The 22435-nt window shown below is 35.0% G+C and overlaps 1 protein-coding gene across 3 annotated transcripts in view; it reads right to left on the minus strand.

Moving 5' to 3' along the window:
* Positions 1-19964, minus strand: part of Corin (corin serine peptidase) — a 62268-nt gene extending 42304 nt beyond the window's left edge. For 2 of the 3 annotated variants that reach the window (XM_069061157.1, XM_069061152.1), the window contains exon 1: positions 18149-18273. The gene's annotated coding sequence lies outside the window, so the exon portion shown is untranslated. Of the gene's footprint in view, positions 1-18148; positions 18274-19865 lie in introns of those variants that run through there. The other variant, XM_069061155.1, reaches the window with a different exon arrangement.
* Between the last annotated feature and the right edge of the window lie 2471 nt (positions 19965-22435).

Consider the following 22435-nt stretch of genomic DNA (forward strand, 5'->3'; position numbering starts at 1 on the left):
AATCGTTGGGAAAAAACATGGCATCGATTTGCTGATGAATTCTAATTCTCCCCCTTATCCTCGACTCTTATTCCGGAAAAGAGTGAGCGCGGCACCTGTCACCGCTCGTCAAAAATGAATCGACGTGAGCGACACCAACTTCGTGTACCGCTCTACCGTACTGGGGTCCCGATTTGTTTTTACAGTTTGTTTGTTCGTAATAAACGTCGGGAATGTCTTTAAAACAACAGTCTTGAGATAATGAATATGGCGAGCTTTTACAACTAAACGGAATCAATTTAGATTAAATCAAGTCAAGTTATGACGGAAAAACATCCAAATTAACAAGAAAATTCAATTGTAGATTTAGGGCCCGAATGCCGGTTGATATTAGATCGTAATTTTAAGTTTAATTATGACCCAGTGGTTTTAATTAAAACAAGAAATTTTTAATATGGGTGCGGTCTTGTCTCACAATAATTGCCTACACAAAGAAAATAAAACTTTAATATCTGGATTACAAGAGAATATATTTTTGATCGTTTGTCGAAATTCTCGAGAACTGGGTTCTCGTCGTTAAAAAACAAAACAGATAATTTATTACAGGCGTTGTGTTGGCAACAGTCAGTACATTGATTTTGTTATTGTATCGTATGTTGAAAAATTACGGCGAGCAGTAACGACCTGTGACATAAATTACTATAAAGTGTCCGACTCACTCTTCGCCTAAACTGCACCCGGATAAATTTCAAGAAGCTAAGAAGTCGAAGGTAAATACCCCGCTGGCGATTCGATCAGCACCCTTAATGAAATTTAATTTAATTCCACTCGATTATGTTTGCGATTCTCCTAAACGTTTCGAATAAATTTCGCCGGTAAATTGTTTCGTTGGAAATTATTTAAAGCCGCCCTGCCAAATTTGACGCCGCTTAAGACACCTCAAAAACAACACCCTTGCCTTTAATTTGTCGTTCGGTTCTAAATCGATAAACTTTACGCGACTGATTTCGTTAAGTCGTCTACTGCATCAAACAGAAACTGGAAGCTGAAATTTTTATTAAAAACTACCGAGCTCTACAACTTTCCGAAGGAATCGAATTTGTCTTCGCGCGGTCAACTCGTAATTCCGGGGATATTTTAAATTATCAAATAAATAATCGTCTGCCGATAACGTCAAATCCGTTTAAATGATTTTTGACTTTTAATCGTTATCGTTCATCTGGGAAAATTTCTTGCTTAAAATGATGAACGGTGTACCTATACTAGCGAGTAATGATAATTTTAAATAAAATCGTTAAAAAGATTGACAAAGTTCCTTTGTCCTCGCCTGTTTCAAGCCTCGGCTGCGCCTCGGCCAGAAAATTCGGACTCGGCCAAAAAAATGCACTTTTTGGCCTTGGTACACAAATAACTATTTTGTTCTCGCTAGCTCAAAATAGGTATTTCCCGGGTGTCTTCGGAGTGCGGGAACAACGATTTCCCACACGCGGTGTTTTTTACTTTGAAACAGAAACTAGGGGAAATTCTATTGTAACGTTGGTATTTAATGACGTAGACAGACGGAAACGTTAATTCACTTTAAACAAAATGGACGTTTCGTCACATTTGCAATTAATTCTCATCAACACAATAAATAAGTAACTTTATTATGAAACAAATAAGAATACAATTCAAAAAAAGAAAATAATCATTGTTGTTTTTCAAGTGAAGAGGAAGAATTTATTCAATAGTGAAAAAGTTACTAATGTTAAATTAATTACTTTTTCGATTTTATTTTGAAATATTTTTGAGTTATTCGTTTTTAAATAGCTATTGCCGTTTTTTCCGTTGAACTTTCGAGAAAAAACTTGGACAAGAAGCATTTTCTATGTCCTTGCGAAGACGCTATTGTCTTTTTGTTAAATAGCACTTTCACATTTTTATACATATTTGGATAAATTATCAAATTTATCCAAATTGTAGCCTGACTGCCTGACGGTTTCTGAGATATTGATTTTTAAGAGCGAGTGAAGTGGAATTCTTTACTGCAAAAGAAAATATTCACATGATTGAATTTCGATATTTCAATATCAGCAATCTAATTTTGAAGAATTTTTTATTTTGAAAAATCCAGCCATTTTTGGCAAATGTTTGAAAAGTTTGAAATAATCTTGTTAAGAGTAAAAATCTGCATTGTCAAATTTTTAATCATCTGATAAGACAGTGGTACGTACCTGATGATAACATAACTTTCAATTTTAATTATAGAAAGTTTCAAAACTATATTATCAGACAATTACTCATTTCTTGAATAGATTACTTATCGAAATATATATGCAGTTAATAAAGATAAAAAATTGTTTACCACATTTGGTAAATGATAAACGGTAAAATTAATAAAAAAAAATAATTGAAAAACATCGATTATTATTAAAATGTGCTGATTGATAGTATCTTATCTGTGTTTATTTCAAACAAAAATTAGGGTTTGATAAGATTTTTCGATACACCATTTCCCTCGATACTGATATGATAAAGACTGTGTTATAAAAATAAATACATTTTCTGAAATAGCGACTTTCACTGTTTTTTTTTTTTTAATTTAAGTTTCAAAATATTTTTTTCCAAAAGTTCCAGACAAATATCGGGCGTTCAAATGAAATGCTGGGTGGAGGGCATTGGAAACCGTCAATTGACAGTTGTAATTAGAGCATGTTAATAGCTAACCTAAAATTTATAAACAAATAATCTTTCTGTTTTTTTCCTTGCAATGTTTTACATTAAAAATAGAATAACTAACGGATCTTGTTCTCGAAGTAAATATCTAAGGGCACCCTTTGCTGAAATCAAACATGTTCAGTCATGTGTCGATTAAACATAAACAAATATCATTCGTGTCAAACGGCGGGAAGTTCAAACTTTACACTGTTCCCTATTGGTTTACTTTTTTCAACGACTACTCAGCCCAGGTGTTCATTTGAACGCATGACCCATTCATAAGATACAGGATGATTCATATACAAACTTTAACCGGTGGTAGATTCCAATCCTTAGACACTCTTACAAAAAGGTCTAGGTTCTAAGGTTAAAATTGAAGATAAAGCATGTTGAAGAGTGTACTACCACCTTTTTACATTGAAACAAACTTTCAGGCATTGTTGTCAAAATGAAACTAAAGCGAACTTTATAGTATCAATATTTTCTCAATAGCAACAATTGTTTACTTCTATTATGACATTTGTTATAACGGGTGACTATTAAAATGTTCACTTAGGGTTGGCTATGGATCATTCTTTGTTTTCCGTTGCACCTTAGACACTGACAAGTTTGACATTTCAATAAACGTTTTTTCTCTTCATTTGGTTATGTTTCAATTGTACTGACTGACATTTGTCGTTCGTTCTTGCGTGTGTCTAAAGTAACAGAAAAAATAAAAACTCGTTCAAAGCCAACTCCAAATGAAAATTTTAATAGTCACCCGTTACATTGGACGTAAAGTGGAATAATTTAGCGAAGAATGGCATTTACTAATAGTGAAAAAACCGATATGGTAATTTTTGCCAATTTTTGATGTATGACTCAAAATTTTATTGTCAAGAGCCTTTTGAGACCGGAATCTGCCGCTGGTTAAAATATTTATGAAACTATATGAATCACGCTGTATGTACGGGGTATATCTTTTAAAGGATAAAAATAGAAAAGTTGATAAAAAATAATAACAAACTTTTGAATTATTATTTGAAACAACAAGATTAAATAAAAAATATCAACAATTTAATCTAAAACAACTGCTTTCGAGAATATTTTGATATTTACCGAATTTTACAAACAAAATCACATTAGCGCAAATAACGTGGTGTTTTCTTTATCCTAATTTTGAACACAGTTATAAGGGTATTAAAGATAAGTGTTTGCTTCACAGATAAAAATTTCAAAATCTTGAGCATTAGATTAATCCAGAATAAGTGGTTAAATTAGTTTTACCATTGGAGATAAAGCATTAATTATAATAGATTATTCGCGAGTTAGGCAACCAATAAAACGACTGTGTATAGCAAGTATACTTATGTGTAAGATTAAGGTAAGACAGACGTTTCGATAAAATAAAAGATGAGGTATGAGGTCCAGTGAGAGATTGGGGATTTTAAATTTTAGACTTGTAACCCAATACTACAAAATGCACTAGAATACATTAATTAGAGCATAATTTCAGGTCAAAAAATGTTACTGCTTGAAGGAATTTTACGCGCTAAGTACTACTATTTCTGCGTAGAATTTAGTGATTTTTATGTCAACCAAACTCTCGCTGGACAAACTATATCACTATTGATTTGTTTTCTTGTTGATGACTGCACAAATCTATCGAGCTAAAAATGAAACTTTTCGAAAAATATTTATTATCATTAAATAATTAAAAACAATTTCTTCGTGAATGTTGTAAAGTTTTAATCACTCGAAGTTGTTTTCTAGAGTTGGTAAAACAGTTCTAAAATGTGTCACACCTGGCACGTGGAGCACCAATTTTCGTCACGCTCCCGGTAGACGGTGATGCTGTTCTGGATAGCCTCGACCTTCTCGACAGAGGGGACATTAAGCCGACCCGGTATATGTCGATATATTTGATATATTGACAGATCGGTCTACACTTTACATAACCGATGTGTTGCGTTTATGCATATATCAGAAATATTAATCCTTTTCGGATATCGATATTTCAACATAAAATTTTCGCTCACTCGCTTCTGCCGTAGAAAATCATCCATCACCCCGATTTTAAACGGCAACAGTTTAATTATAAAAGAGCACAAAAATAAAAACCCCCATTGATCTGAAATATTTAATTTAGTTTTTCGAACGATCGGTTCGGTTACACGACGTGCGAACGATTCTTTTGTGGCGACTGAGTGAAAGATAGCGGTGACCAGGGCCTTTGTGTAATGTGAAAGATAATACGGATAAGTGCAGGAATTATAGGACGATAAGCTTATTAAATGTGCAAAGGAAAGATTTTAGTAAAATCCCTGGTAGAATTTCTGCTTAATGCATACTTTAAAAATGAGACTCCTTTCGTTTGAATAGTACAGCAAGAAACTTCTCAGATTAGCGTATTTATGCGATGTTGTAAATACTTCCTGGAGTAGATCCAGGCGAGGCGCAAGGAAAAACATCTCGCATCGCGTCGGGACGGAATCCTTCGTGAGGATTGTCCGAGTGTGCAGCTATGCAATTCTAGTGAAGAAAACGAACCATCAAATCTAAATAGGGTTAGGTTTGTAGTGAAATCACGAACCGAACTGTGCGATCTTGGAATTCCGGAATACACCACCATTAAGATAATAAAGGTCCGGTCAAAATGATTCATATTCGAACAAAAATATCGAACCGTCGGCGGACGTGTCTCGAATTCGATCAGCCGGAATCAATCCCTCGCGCTCGCTAATTGGGGGTATTTAAAAAATTAATTCAGACCGGAGCGGGACAACAGCGAGGGGAGCCTCGCGCCCCGGAACGATCAGCGCGGATTCCGGCAAGTTCCGGTTGTTGATCGACATTCCGACAGAATCATCGCTCACCTGACGTGTCAAAGAAAGTTGGCAGTGTTAGGAGCGCAATTAATGTCTCTGCCGAAGGCATACAAGGGGCGAAGTGATCGGTTTGTTTTGATTTCATTATGCCGGAGCAGTCCCAGCCACCACCGGAGATTGGCCGGACCAAACCGCTGCCCGGAACGTCTGAGCTCGCGCTAATGGATATTTCACCCGGCAAAAGCACTAAATATTATTTCGCATTCACGACAACATTTAACTGAAATACGTGGCTCATTAAAACTCCGACCATTTTTGACTCGCCCCCCAAGATGTCCGGACAAAATCCCAGACATCACATTCGGTAAACAACCGTCACGTTACACTCAGTCGCTAAAAGGAAATGCACTCAACGTAATTTTATACCTCCTTGGAAAGGTCTCTGTTGTGCTTTGTGGGTATTATTTCTTGCTTTCCACGTCTCTCTGGAAAATTTTAGACCGTCTTTGAACCAGACTCGGTATGCCCATTAGTCCGCAAATATCTACACTAATCAGTCGATGCGAGTTCGAACACTCTCTCCATATCGACCACTCTTCAATCAAAAATCTACAAATCACCGATTTTTAATACTCGCAGACGCCGATACAACCACTCCTCCCGCACTTATTACTAACGAGACCTAATGAAAGCATTTAACCCCAATTCACCACTAAATACCTCATCAATATCCATTTCATACACTATTCCACCACAAGTGCGCCAGGTCTTATTACAAACTCCATCTCCCCACAAATACTACAACCTCAATCGTCTTTACCTCAAATATTTCACTTTTTTATTCAAATATCTACTAATAAAATATCGCGCTTACCATTTGCGGCATCTACTTACATCGCATTTCCTCAAGAAATTGTTTTGTTGGAATTCTTTGTAAATTCTTAACCTTCCACGGATGTTATTAAAAAGATGTAGTATGCCTCAGGAAACTAAACTATCTCCACACTCGGAACACATTTAACAAAAAGACTCAAATTACCGCACCCGACGACCAATACAAAACATCGCCAAAATCTCACCCACAATTATCATTTTCGACATTCGATAAATCAAAAGATGTGACAGCTTTGATTCAAAGTGATCCTGCAAAGAATTCATGGTTTAGTAAAATTTTAAAATGTTTAATATATCTTCAAGACGTTCAATATCTATGCATTACACATACCGCTGAATTTTTAATATGAGAAAAAATACTACTAGTAAGGTCCCTTGAGCACACAACACTCTTTTTAAGGATTTTGCCCTGTTTTTAAGGTATATGAAAAGAAGTAACATTTTTAGGGTCGGTTTCTGGAAACAAATTTAACCGGTAATTGGTTACTTTTTAGAGTTTCTATAGCAACGCTGGATTTAACCGGACAGGGGCCATTTCAGAAACCGGGCATTAACGATTTTACCCTGTTTTTAAGGTACTGTTACGATTTAAATCGCCGCGCGTCTATAAATCTTAGCGATTTTACTAGAACTTCTAGAACCCATCGCGACAAGAACGTACACCGACTTCCGCAGAAAAACCCGCGCAGAGAGAGGGGCGAAAATTTGTGGTATAGGCAGTGCCTAGGGAGAGTCAAGGGGACAGTGAACTAGTGATCTTAGCAGGGGTGACGTGGTGGAGTCCAAGGGAGCCGTTGGAGACGATTCGTCCAGGTACAACCGCCCTAATCGCCAAGCGGATCAGCGACAGATCCCCGGATCGCACGCTCAGCGGATCAAGTCCACGTCGGGTCCCTGCCAGTCAAGGCCGTCTCCTGGCTCACCGGAAGGTCCCGAATTTACCCACCGACCAAGTCCGGAGCAGTGGTGACACCTCCTTTTTATTTAGGCAGTGACTTCCACATTTATTTCATATCTAATGACCGTCAATCGATGCTCTTGCGAAGAGAGAAATTCGCCACCGTTGTTATTATAAACTGCATCATTTATAATTTCATTGTACATTAGATTAGTAGTATTGTACATATTTATTTTTGGGTCAAGGGGCGGAAACTTTTTATACACGGCTTCACCGTTATCAACCGTGAGCGACCTCGTCAGCTTGAGTTATCGGCGAGCAATAACAATTTCTTGTAACGGTTCTTCACTAGGTAAAGAAATTTCGTGGTTGATAAATTTCAACGACTCCACTTGTTTAAATAATTAAATCAAAAACTTGCTGAAGGAAAGGAGGAACAGTTCGACGTCCTACCCCTCACTGGAGGGCGGTGTAACTGTATAGCTCCGGAAGAAAGGGTTGACATTCCTCCCCCTTTTTTTTAAGAAATTTAAATATTCAATTTAAACAAACGGTCAAATACCGCCAACGAGGTGGAAGACTTGAATCGCGCGATGCGGTGAGGACCCAGGAAATTCCGAAGAATTCCTTGCATCTTGTCCAGGTCAACAAGTAATATTTAGTTGTGTTGTAATAGGTCAAAATTATTTTAAGTTCGGTTCCATTTTCAAAAATTCACTGTACATTGCATAAACCAAACTAGGGAATAAAACCTTTCCTCCACGAATTTCTGTGTCATTTCCTGTACTCCGGGCAGTTCTCATCATTTTCAGCCTCAGTCGACGATACTCGTGGTTCCCACACGAAGCCCACGACCTGTTCGTTATACCCCTGAACAGTCCGGATTCGTTACCGGTAACAGGGTTGCCCACCTTCGGGAGAGTAATTTATAACGTAACAGTACCTTTCTTAAAAAGTCCAAATTTTAAAGATTCTGTCCTGTTTTTAAGAAATATAAAATTCTATTTCGGCTAAAAAAATTCACCTTTGAAAACGTTTAAAATTTAAGGATTTTGCCCTGTTTTTAAAAATACCCTTAGCACACAACACTTTTTAAGGATTTTACCCTGTTTGTAAAGGTCTATTTAAGAAACAAATATTTCAAGAATTCTGTCCTATTTTAAGGTAGTTTTTAAAAAGTAACATTTTTATAGACTTTCTCCTGATTTTAAAGCATATTAAAAAAGTTAAAATTTGTCTTCGCTTTATGAAGCTGTACTGAATGTCAAGGTATTTCGGCAGCTCTGTATTTCGCTCTGTTTGAATTAAAAAATAACTAACTAAAACACAGTTGATAAAGTGTCCCAGAATGGACTAAGGCTCTATATCCCAAAGTTGTTTCATTAGCTGCTAATATATTAGGTTCATTCCTTTTCGATTTTATTGAATATTATTGAGGAGGTCAAATTAGAAGAGTCAAGTATATGGTAAACTTTAATACAAAAAATTAAAAATCAACCAAACAGTTTAAAAGTACAAAACTGAATGGACGTATTGATCCCTTGGACTGTAGCAAGTAAATTTTGGAAAAAATAGTGGTGTTGATACGCACTCACAAATTATGCAATACTGTAAAACATAACAAGGATCATTATTAATTACTGTTATAAGACCTATTGCTGGCTTCATTATGTTAGTACTTTCAGGTTTAACGGTATCAAATTTTCTAACTAGACGTTTCGCATATTCTCCCCCTTCATATTGACAATTTGGATCTATATATTTATAAGTGACCCTCCAGCGCATGGCACGTTACCAGGATATTTTTGCGCCTCTACGCTGGCCACAAAAAATTCTGGCAAACATCTTTGTTCAAATATCTGAGTTGCTCTGATTATTGTGTCACGTTCATTATCAACACAAGGCATGGGGTTGACATTTGCTTCCGCCAGGGCCGTGCCGTGCTATGATGCAAAGAGGCGGCCGCATCAGGCGGCACCGTAAGGGGGCGGCATAAGCAACGAAATCAAAATTCAATTTGAACCATTCAATAATTAAAAATCTTTAGGCAACACAAAACAATTGCATTTGTTATGTTACATTTGGAAAAGTTAGGTTTTGCGCTAAAGTGGCTTAGAGGACAAGGCTATGATAACGGGACTAATATGAAGGAAGAAAGAAAGAGTGTACAAAATAAAATACTTGAAAAATATCCAAGGTTGTTTTATGTGCTCTGTGCATGTCATCCTTTAAACATATATGTAGTTGTGAACAGAGTGAATGATGGAGCTTCTTTTTCTACAGAAACAACTTTTTTTCTATTGTACAAAAACTTTACACTTTTTTTCTGGTTCTACAAAGCGTTTGGAAGTAGTAAAAGAATATGTTTCACAATTAGCTCTAAAACCATTGAGTGCCACTAGGTGGTCAAGCAGAGTAGATGCTGCTATACGATTTCAACTTTGCGAAATCTGTGATGCATTATTCCAAATAGAAGACGTCAACAGAAATGCTGAAACTAAGTTAAAGCAAGAGTTTTAGCAAAAAATATTAAAAATTACAAGTTTATATGCGGTGTAATTCTTTGGCACCCACTACTACACATTCTTAATTAAAGAATTTGCTAAAGTTAAAGTTAGAAGGGTAAAACTGTAGTAGATTGTTGTAGTTGATCGTTTGTAGCATTATTTTAAAGTAGTTTACAGTTTCATAACAATAGTTATTTATTATACAAGACGATAAAATTGTATTTTATCTGCGCTAATTACGATTTTCATAGCAACCGTTGAAAAATGAGAACTCGGATCGTCGCATCGGACAAAATAATTTTATTAATAATTATTATCCGAAAGGGTTTTAACGTATCTAGTAGTGAAAAAAATAGTATATAAACCACGGTGAAGAAGTCCCTTATACCTTCGCGCCTTAGAACCCTCGGCACGCCTCAGGCTCTAATCTTGGCTCTCTGTCTATAATCATGAACTTCTTCACCTTGGTGTATAATATGTATACTATTTTAAAATCATTAATACAAGTAAGTATATTTTTTCCTGGTAGGCGGTTGCGCGCGCCATTTACGAAATGCGACCTCCCTATTGGTTGGTGGAATAGAGTAACCAATATTATTAATAAAATCTTAATTATAATAACACGTAAAACATCCGTGTCAAAACAATCGTGATATTGATCCACTGTACCTATTAGTTTTTTCATGAAAACCATCAACTTTTGATAGTATGGATATTTTTATAAAAAATTATGATGAAAAAAGATTTAAATATAGAGTAAAAGCAGAATTAGAAGATATACCAAATTGTGGTGGAGGTCGTGTGCAAATGAATAATCCACAGCCTATCAGAGATATATTATTTTTTGATCCTGATATGACTTTTAGCTTTTACAAAGCTTCACATGTCTAATTTATTTTTAAACTATACAATCCTAATTCATTAATAAATATAGATTTTACATCAATTTTCGAGAGGTAACGAAACGTTACGTCTGTAAAATTGCTAACGTTCCTTAAAAGGTTTTTTATAATAAATAAATGGAAATGGAAAATATTGTAGACAATTTGTGGCGTATTGATGAAATGCCTGTAATTGATGAATCAACAAAAAGTTATACTTACAATGAAATAAGACAGTATACGCTTGAAACTAACATAACTGGATGGAAACATTTATCAGGTGCTTATATTTTTGTTAAATCTAAAATTAAAAACAATCCAAATAATTATGCAACTATGTATATCAAATAATGGGATAAATGATTTTGACCATGTGAGGTTATTTATTCTATGAAGAGGTATTAACAGAAGAAACAAATTGTGTATTGAATTTTCAGGTGATGTATCTGCTACTTCAGCATCACAATTATGTTGGTATACAGACACAGCAGACTCAGCAGATACATCTCAATATTTTTAATATATTATAAATATGATAAATCCGAAAAATTTAAAGATTTAGACGTTGATATAAAAACAGTTGTTTTAAAAATTACAAATAATTCTGAATTCAATAAAGGAGAGGTGGTTGTTAACAAAAGATGGAAAAACCGTTACAAAATTTATTCCTTTATCTAAAATTTTTCGATTTATGCGAGACTAACAAAGTTTTGAATGGAAAAATTCGCATTGAATTACGTAAAAATCGAGTGAAAAATATAGTCTAAGATCCCACTGCATGATTTCTACGTTCATCTGTTTTTTAATCAAAACAAAATTTTTATAGATAATTATGAATAGAGAAATATGTTTCTGCAGGGTTGCCTATCAAAATATGGCCGCAAGTATTTTTTAATTAAAATTAAATTAAATAATTTTTTCCCAAACAGTTTCGTTCACTTGTTTTTTACATAAATTATAAGTCATTTCAATGAGAGATGTGTAAAGAAATTGAAAAGTTTGGGTTGCCATTTCTCAGTTGGCCGCAACCCCTTGGCAACCGGGTGTAAACATGTACCTCTCTGTTTAATTTATACCTTCATAACGTATCCTCATAAATTATATATCAAATTAAAGCTAATTTTTTTCTCTACACCATGGAATGCGGTTGCTTATGAAAAAGTGGCCGCAAATAGGGGTAACTGTTAAAAATAGATAAGAGCGAAAGAGAGTTAACGTACCACACCGTGCATCAAACAAGGATGCATTGTGCGTGGTTAAAATAAAAATGACGCTATCTAATTGAGCAAAAATGACGTGAAGTTGGCAAGTGAGAAATGGCAACTCAAACTTTTCAAGTTCTTTACACATCTCTCTTTGAAATGAATTATAATTTATGTAAAAAAAAAGTGAACGAAACTGGAAAAAAATAATTAATTTAATTTTAATTAAAAAATACTTGCGGCCATATTTTGATAGGCAACCCGGCAGAAACATATTTCTCTATTCATAATAATCTATAAAAAATTTATTTTGATTAAAAAACAGATGAACGTAGAAATCATGCAGTGGGATCTCGTACTAATATACTACATGCCAGTTGACGGAAACTATGATTATGAAATATCTGATATTAGTTTGTGGATCCCCCAATAGCAAAACCCTCCCTAGAAACTAAAAAATATTATCTTCAATATTAGTTAACGATTCTAACTTTCTTTGTGGTTGGAATGCACTTAACTGTTACCGTAGTAATTTGTGGTGTTCTGGAAATGGAAACTGGCGCGTTGTAAATAATCAAAATAAAATATCTAGAGTTTTTATAGTTTTTTCTAGAACTGAACGAAACGATAATTTTACCAAGACAATGATGATTTTTGATAATATGAATTTGGAAAGAATAAATATTAAAATCAATGTGGTCATTACTGTATATGCAGGGTGTAACAGAAATAAGTACATTAATTTTAACCAGTAACAGAACTCGTCATGATGAACAATTTTTTTATGTACCATTTTTTTCCAAATCGGCAATTTTGTTTAGCATTTTGCCACCCATTAATTAAGGAGGCGTTTGTGTAAACCTTCTAAGCACAGGTTCTAATATTTTGATTTCTTAAAAATGCTTAGAAACGGTCGTCACATTTATAGTCACTTCTGGTCTCCAGTGGCGGCTAGCGAAATTTTTGGAAACTTAAACAATTTTAACTCATTAACGAGAATGTTTACGAAAAAAAATTTTTAGGAAAGTTGTTACTCTTGATGAGTTTTATTACAAGGTAAAATTAATGTACCTACTTATTTCTGTTACACGCTGTATGTAATAATTAATGTAAACAAAGGATGGATTTTTATTATATATTATATTCTTTTAAACAGATAGCGTGTAGTTCAAATGAGCAAAGATTTTTTACATAAAGAAACAAATATAATTTCTTCATTTAAAATAAATTATTTTTTTAATCACCCAATAAATATTTTTTAAAGGTAAAATTTGCTATTACTTTTAGTAAAACTTTATTAGCTTTAGGTGGAATATTTTTAACGTCTGTTTTTGCGATAATACCACTATCAGTCATAATAGAGATATTAGACAATCAGTTAAATACAACAGTTAAATTAAACGAACGTATAGAAGAGTATAAATCATCTTACAAGTTTTATTTAGAATTATTACATTTGCTTAAAGCTAAAAAAATTAACGACGATGAAATTAATTTGCTTGAAAAAGATTTTATTAATAATTTAAAATATTTTCCTTTGGAAAAGTATTGAAAGAAAATGAAACTTAATTGGGAATCTACCTTTAAAAACAGGGCAGAATTCTTGAAATATTTGCTTTTTAAATATACCTTTAAAAACAGGGCAAACTCCTTAAAAAAGTGTTGTATGCTGAAGGGGCCTTACTAGTAGTAAAAATATACCAGGTGTCCACTGTCAAAGTCGAACATAGGCAATTAACATTGTGCATTCCGTTTATTCGGTATTATGCCATTATTTGTATAGGTACATCAATAATTAATTAATTATTAAATTATTACATTAATAATTAATCAATATTAAAGAACGAGTTTTATAAGGGTTGATTTGGGGCACGAGTCCCAGGTGTAGAAAACGAGCCGTAGGGGAGTTTTCTATGGGACGAGTGCGCCAATGCCCTTATAAAACGAGTTTTTTATATTATTTTTTAAAATTTGCACCCTTTTAATTTTTAAATAAAAAAATAAAATTTTCAAATTCTAGGGAATTTTGTATTAATTGGTAATTCAAGGTAACGGATGCAACAGATGTTAAAAAGTAGAGTTGAACATTAATATTGGAAGATTTTCGATGTAAATGACAATAATACACTGAAATATTGATAAACATTTTCTTAGAGATCTATTAAACCACGAGTGCTTTAATAGATAGCCCATAAGCGACTCCAAATTGAATACAATAATAGACCTATTAGAGACGCAAATTCTAAAAAGAATTAATAATAATATTAAAGTAATTAACAGTTTAAGCAGTTTTTATAATAAATTCTTTGAAAAAATTACAATACTAAAGAAAGGTAATTACAATAAATATTCAAATAACCCCCCATTTTGTTAATAAACAATACCCCAAACTGTTGTAAAAAGCATTTCTTACACTGTTCAACAACCTTTCTGTAATTAACGCGCACTCGACAATTATAGTTTCTCTCAAAGAGTTAATATTTATCTGGGTGGCGTCTTTTGTAAATTTTGCTTTTAAAGTGGCCCCACAAGAAAAAGTCGCGAGGTGCTAAATGCGGAGATCTTGCTGGCCAATTTATAGCACCACCTCTACCAATCCAACAATTTGGAAATTAATCGTTTAAAAAATTTCTAACATACAAGCCGAAATGCGCGGGACAGCCATTTTGTTGGAACCAGATTTACTGATTTTCTCTTGCAACTTCTTCCAATGCAAGTAAAAAATGTTGTCAAAATTTTGTCACTCTTATAAGTAACTAAGGGTCCTACCTTAGTTACTTATAAATCTAAATAAGGTACTGAATTTGTTTAGTGTAAAAGTACATTCGTTTGTGAAGCAAATTGCCGACAGAAAGCGACGATCATTATTAGCACACTTTTGCATTTCGTAACAGAATGCACTCCTACTTTCTTCGTCAATAGCAAAAACTGTTGATGACACTGTGCCTTGTAGGGATGATATTTGTACTTCCTAAGGATATTCCGTATCCGCGATTTACATAAACCTACTGCAAGAGAAATTTGTCTTAAACTGTATGTTGGGTTCAAATTTACCATCGCCGAAATACGAGTACGTTCTTCTGTGCGGTCAACTATTTCCTGTGATATAATTATTATTTTTGAGTATTTTCTTTTAGCAATAAAACTATTATTACTTACCACCCCTACCTTCTGATTCTACAGAAATATTTGCACATCTTCATTGGAGTAACTATTCATTTTTCCGTAAATATGTTGACAGTAATTTACTGAAATCCGCTGACTTAACCCAACAAATTACCAAATTTTTTGACAAATGCTGTTCAATTTGAAAATCATGGCATGTCATATTTTAAAATCACCAAGTTTTAAATTAGTATTTTAAAATAAAAATTGCATCTTTAATCGTATTTTTAGTATCATTTTAAGCGCAATAATTTCATCTTTCTATTGATGAAGAAATACATTTCAAATAGTATCAATCATACATAACTCAACAAGTAAAATAAATATTCCGGCATTAATTTTATCATTTTGATTATTAGTTTATCTGTGATTTTATTTTTAAAAATGCTGTTCACAAATGTGAACTTAGCTAGAGTGATTTTTCGAACTTAAAGTCAGAAAGTAACAAAGATTGTCATTAATGTAATTTTTGCTAATAATAATTTAAAAAATATTCGTCTGAGACAAAATTCGAACTAGAATTTTTTGTTTAGTATTGAACATAGATTCGCGTAACATAAATATTATGTGCCATTATAATACACCCTGTATAAAAGACGGTAATTTCGTGATTTCGGCGCGAAAATCATCTGGTCGCTTTGACACGTTGAAAAATTCGTTTGGTCGTTGAGTGAAATGTGGTTTAAGGACAAACAAAAATTGACAAAAACGTCAAATGAATAAAATATGAAATCGTAGTGAATTAGACTTTTATCTGAATTTGGATAACGAAATGCGAGCGACGAGAAATTTGGCGTGATATTCATAATTTCCTCAATAAAAATTGAAAGCGGTGACTGCAATCTGCAACTAATTGCGTTCTGTTTTGGAAATAAAAAAGCGAGCGCAGATAATGAAATCGATGAAATCGAACGATCATTGGACGTCGAGGGCCGTTTAAATTCCGATTAAATCGTCGAGTGCGAATGGTAAAAAAAAAACCGCTTTGTCGGAGGAAAAAGAACAGCGATATCGGTGAGTCTCTTCGGAATTAGAAAATTGTGTAAAGTTTTTATAGTTCACTCATAATACGCTTAGCTCTTCGCGTTTCAACACGACCGGCGACTTGGGATTTTGTAAGAAAAATCCACAAAAAACCTTTTAAAATCTTTAACTTTACGCCGAATAGTGACACGTCTACGACATGATAATCCGCCGAAGAAAGGTAAAGAAATTCGCGCAAGAAGCGCGAATAGTGTGACGTTTTCGGTCGTTTTTACCGGAAAATTTCTACCGAAGTGAATAATGAAAATGGATCGTGTCGATAAAAACAATTGTTTGAAACGACTAGATCGGTGCTTTTAACGCAATTCCCAACTTTTCCATTTACACGTGTGTCGTCGTCGCGGGCAAATTAGCATATTTTTGTGTCACGTGTGACTATTTGTCGCAAGTCAGTATTTATGTGGTGGATTTTCCCACCAAGTTTAAAATGAAATTCGGCAAGACTTGCTTCGGACAAGTCTGCGGAGCTAAAGTAGCTGTAATTGACATCAAATCGATTATTCTCCTCGAACTGCAACTTTTCACCATGGAGGAATTATAGTCCAGTCCATTTATTTTTGTGTTTTCCATCGATTTTATTGATCTTCATAAGACCTGGAATTCATTTTGTTAAAACTTTTCACTGGAAACCATATCCTCGCCGCCGACGGTAGAAAAACTTTCTGTTTGATGTGCGCACTGAGATATGTCCTTGATCAACTCACATCAAACTGGAATGTTTGAATATTGACATTTGTTGTACACTGAATTTAAATAATGCGGAAGAACTTCGCCGATTGGCGAAGTTAATGCAAACAGTAAGTGGTAGGTCCGGGTGGAGGTGGAAATTTTTGACTGGTCCGGATAAAATATCGAACTCAGATGTAACGTCCTTTATCAGGAGTCCCGAGTCCTAAAACTAAAGTAGTAAAGCGGAAGGGTAATGACGAATATGAATAACGACGAATGTTCTTGATTTGAATACAATATTCGAGAGAACTTTAGATTTAGTAACAGTACACCTATTGTTACGACATTTGATTCAATAAAGGAGAGAACTGAACGAGACTTCAAATTAAGCGCACGCAAAATCGAAAATTACAACGTCTGTTGTTATAAAATTCACTTTTGGAGCTTTCGGTGCTTTTTGTCCCTAAAATCAATTCCCTCGTGTCACATACATTTTATAACTTTCAAAGATACACCTTTCAACTTTACTTGTTCCAAAACTCATGCATAATATAATCGAGTCTGAATTATTCGATTTTGATGACACTCGGCCCTTCAAATAATCATTTGCACCGATAATTGCAAGTAGTTGCGCAGACGACGTCACGAAAAATCTCTTTTCGATCTCGCTTTCGGCTCATTTTCGCTTGAATCTCGATAAGATTCATAATATACTTCACCTCATCAATCAACATGTTGGGATATTTTTCTAAAAGAATCATTTTGCCTAATTAACCCGACCATTTTCTCCCAATTATGTTGTTATTCCGTCCTTCGGTAATTAAATCTGCTTTCTTTAAAATATTTAATCATCGCCGAATTAGGTGTCACAACTCGTCACGAAAGAATATTCACCAGCTTCGAGAAAAATCCTTATGCTGGCTTTAAATAAATTGGGACCAGAAGTATAAGAATTGATGGAAGAGCGCTTTCGATCAATCTTATGCCACTTTGTGAAAATATCTGTAACTGAAAGGCTTAATAAATGAAGGGGCTATTGACATTTTTTCTAATATTGAGCTTTATTGACAATGCGACTTCAGATAACCGATCCCTTCATTATTTCTGCGATGCACAGATTAACAAACAATTTCTCCATTTCGACTTCTCTAATGATGTAAAAAAAGTCGAAATCGTTCGCTTTCTCAGGAATACGTTGCTTTTCAAATAATTGTTCTTGTCTTTTTGGCGTTTCTACCGGTTCCGATAACCTAGCGGCTAATTAAAAAGTGTGCGACGTCAAAATATTGGATTTTTAAAATTATCTAGTGCTTGAAATTAGTGATCGCAGGTGCAAGTAACGTTTGCATCGAAAGCTTCAGTTAAAAAAGCGCTGAACGAGCTTAAACAATCGACAGTGACTTACTGATTGCGACTCAGCCCTTGAGGAAGCGACGTCACCAGAATTTGCGGCACCAAAATGCAAACTGAATTAACTGACAAAAATTAAAACGCATTTCAGCACATGCGTTTATTATAACAGTCAGTCATTAAAGTGATCCGGTGTGACCTTTTAAATATTCACATTTAAAAATAGCTGTTTTGTCAGATGCTTGAATTGTGTTCAATTTATTGTAAAAATATTTTTTAAAATTTTCGACAAGCACGGGACGGTGCACAATAAGTAAAGTCGCTGTGGTCTGTCGATAAGACTTCCTTAAATGTCAAAAAGGATGTCGGATGCTTCTCCCAAGGCAAAAAACAAAGTAAGTGAAGTAGACGAAATTCGATGTGACATTTCATCGATAAATTCGGACGTGACAGGAATATCGCAACATGGTAAGAAAATGTGATGCGGAATCGATAGCAGCTGTTAAATAACGACTTAATAACGCAAATAAAATCAGTACGATTTGTTGTCAAATTTGAGATCGAGTGTGGTGAGTGTGCCGCAGCAATTTGTGATTGATAATTATTTAGAATTTTTACGATCGAGAGGAGAGCGCGCTTAAAGACCGGGTATTTGCTTTTAATAACGTTAACATAAGTGCAAACATGAACTGTGCAAATTTAAAGAAAATTCAAATGAAATTTTATTCATCATCAAGAAGATGAAAGTTAAATAGAGGCAGAGACTTGTAAATAGGCGGGTGTTGCGTGGGTAATTTGTAAATTCGAGTAAATAACGAAGACGCTGTTTTAATATTTTATTGGAGTATCAGTCTGAATCGTGTAATTTTGTTGTTTTTTGTTTGTGTTTTGTTGTGTTGGTATCGTTATTTTAATATGTACAAATGGGTGGTGTGACTGAAATGTCGAGGAGCAAAATCTCGTGTTCTCGAATAAGGTGAGTGTGAAGATTAACTGGATCGGTTTAAGTAAGGAAATCTACTCACACCATATATTTTAATTTATCTGAGAATTCCACGAGAGTTTGCAAGTTTGGCCGTTCGTAAAATAGATATTGCGTAATGCGAAGAAGACACGAATGGATGGAATAGCAGTACGTTTTGTCACCGACAACCCAGAGACAGACAAGCACGAACAGAAGAACTTCAGCCTGCAAACTGAGCATCTGATTCCGACGGCGCCGAAAGACCACCCCTACACCCACGCAAAGGGCGTGCGACGCTCTGTTGTAGGCGTCTACATGCAGGAATGCAGACGTGCACGTGGAATTCTACTACTATAGTATTCCATTAGTGCGTATCGAAAATCTGGGCACGTCGCTAATTTGCAACATCTCCCCCGTCGGCATCGCTGCACCCCCAGCGACGGCGACGGCCGCTCCGACCTCTCAAAACTAACTAAAAATAATTGTTGCAAAAAAAAAACAGAACTCGCGAAGAGACGGATGGAGGGTCATTAGGAATGACAAACGCGTTACTCGATTTCCTTTCATGGTCACGTAGGGTGTACGCTCCTAATCAACCCCAATCAAATTTCACAGTTATTTTTCAGAATGGGAAATTCAATTACAGGGGGCTTTCGAAGAAGAATCTGAAAGAGTTGGTCCTTTTGGTTTTGCTGTTGTCAGGAGGATAGTATTGTCTTCGTAGTCAATAGAGAATATTGCGTCAGGATTGCGACTAGCTAATGACTTAGCACAGACAGGTAATTTACTACTCTATTGACGTACTCACATAAGTCCATGTATCAGCGCCTTTGCACTAGAGCGCACCGTCTCCCCTGCTGAAACTGGAACGTTGAAAGCTACGTGCACAGCTGAAGGCTACGAGACTACGAGGAATGAAGAGGGAGAGTGGGGCGGTTGCAGGAGGGGTGCTTCACTTGTGCCCTTGACGTTGATCGCATTTGCATCTAAAGTGATGTCAATGCATTTGCCGGATAAGCGCCTTTCATGTTTACACGTCCAGATTCTCCACACTTACACGAACGGTTCTCCTGGAACTTCCTCCGAATGCGTCAATACTCAATATTTTCAATTAAAAGTGTATCCGGTGATTTTTCATTTCGCCGAAAATGAAACGACCCCCATGCACACGATCGCCGGAATTCGAATTCGAGTCGAACGTCGGGACACACCGAAAACACGATTTGCCCTTTGGAGTCAAAGGGGGAGTTAAACGGCTTATAACTCGAGACGGGTCACCTACTTTGAGACTATCAAAGTGATAATTACGTCTGCAAAACGAACCTGCTAATTATGGTCCTCTCTCAAACGGGCCTGATTTAGGTGACAGGAGGGAAATTTATATTTTCCAAAATCAAACACATTTCATCTCGTGGAAAGTTTCCCCGTTTCGCCTTCTTCGAGATTTATTGCAACCGAAAAGAAACATTATATTATCATCACACCGCACGACGTCTCTGTATTAAATTTACATGGCGACGTTTTCAATCTAAATTTCCTGAAAAATTTTGCACCCCTAAACGGATTACGCTTAATTGAGGATATGAATCTAACAGAGCTCCACGTTACTGTCAAATTCAATTCCCACACGTAAACCACCTTCCTTATTTACCACTCGAGACGAACCTCTCGAATTAATTATTATCGATTTCGGAAATCTAATTTAAAACGTTCTCATAAAATGCATTCGCGATGCATTTCGCTCCGTACCCAATTAGAAACTCCTAATTGATTTGATCTAATTCAATTCCGATCTCGACGAAATAGAGTTCCGTCTCTGGAGCTCTCTCGATTCAAAATTAACCTCTAGGTTAATCAACCGAAATTAATAATCTCTATTATGTTCCCACGCCGGATAAATTTATTGCGTGTTAATTCCCCCCGCTAATTTTATTAATGAGGACATGCACACTACTGCGGACGCCCGATACAAATTCCGTTTGTATTTTGTAGCCTTGACCGTCAAATCGATTCACAGCTGCAGATTTAAAAGTGTTTTAGGTCGACGAATAACAATTACGTCTAGTTTTAGATCCATTAAAAGATAACACAATGAAATGTGGCGATTTATGATGGTAATATTTATTCTTTTTTTCCCGGGGACGCTTAAACGTTTTATAAAGCTCCGGGTGGAGAACGCTACAATTACTTAGAAAATAAGGCCAGAGAAAATGCTTCTAATCGCTTTAATGCGACCTGCTAAGCATTTATGTTTATGTGTTGTTTTCATTTTAGGTAATCTTCGTTATTAATTTCAATTCCACCCCAAACGAAAATTTTTATTTCTTCTTTTTTAATGCTCCCACTTTAACCACTCATTTTAACGTGACCCTGTTAAACTAATCAATACCTAATCACATTTAATTATCGCTCTAATACCATTAAAATTACGTAATCAACGCTGTTAACAATTAACTGCTGCCCCCGCAACATCAAACACTCTACCAAAACAATTTTAAAATTACAACACTCTTTCGTAAAATCTTTTTTAGGCACCCTTAATGAAAAAGGTAATTTTACGTATTCCCAAGCGAACGAAAAGTATCTTTCTTTCGGACGCACTTTTTCGGATGCTAACCGTGGTGCGTGGTACCATCTGTTGATCTGTTTAGTACATAAGTTAACAACGAAATAGACAAAACCGAGTAAACCGACTGAAAACAAATGAATATTTGCCAGATAAATTTAAGTATTTTATTTGCCCGAAAAAGTGTTGTATCGTTTATTTCTAGTGTTTATTTGGCGCATAATAAGAAAATGTTCATTTTCTTATTTGCGTCAAATAAGTCCCAGAAAACATTTCTGTTGTTATCGATTATATGAACGTTCGATAGCAACAAAACAACATGTCTAATACAACAGCGAAAGTGATGAATAAATGTCTAATACGCCGCCGGACATCGCAGATGCTAATCGCAATAATTGTCACCATAAATTATGTAAATAAGTAATTGTATTGCATACCTATATGTATTAAAATTCTCGTTTTGTTGGCAAGCTGATAAAAAATACTATAAAAAAATTGTTAATATGTATGTATTAATAAATTTATCTACATATTTGAAAAAAATAGATACAAAATAAATTTGTAATATGTATCTCCAATATTGTCTTTTGCTTTGCAGTTCTTGCGGTCGCCTAAAAAATTCAATGTGCACCTCTGCCAAAAAGTGCCATTTGTCCTCGTCTGTTTTCAAGCCTCGGCTAGAAAACCCAGATTCGAACGAAAAAGATACACTTTTTGGCCTTGATACACAAATAACTATTTTGGCCTCCTCAACTCTAAATGACATATTTACACATTTTGAACAGCTACGGTATCTTAATTTTACTACTGCA

Source organism: Tenebrio molitor, chromosome X (assembly GCF_963966145.1).
Source record: "Tenebrio molitor chromosome X, icTenMoli1.1, whole genome shotgun sequence".
In the NCBI taxonomy this organism is placed as follows: domain Eukaryota; kingdom Metazoa; phylum Arthropoda; class Insecta; order Coleoptera; family Tenebrionidae; genus Tenebrio; species Tenebrio molitor.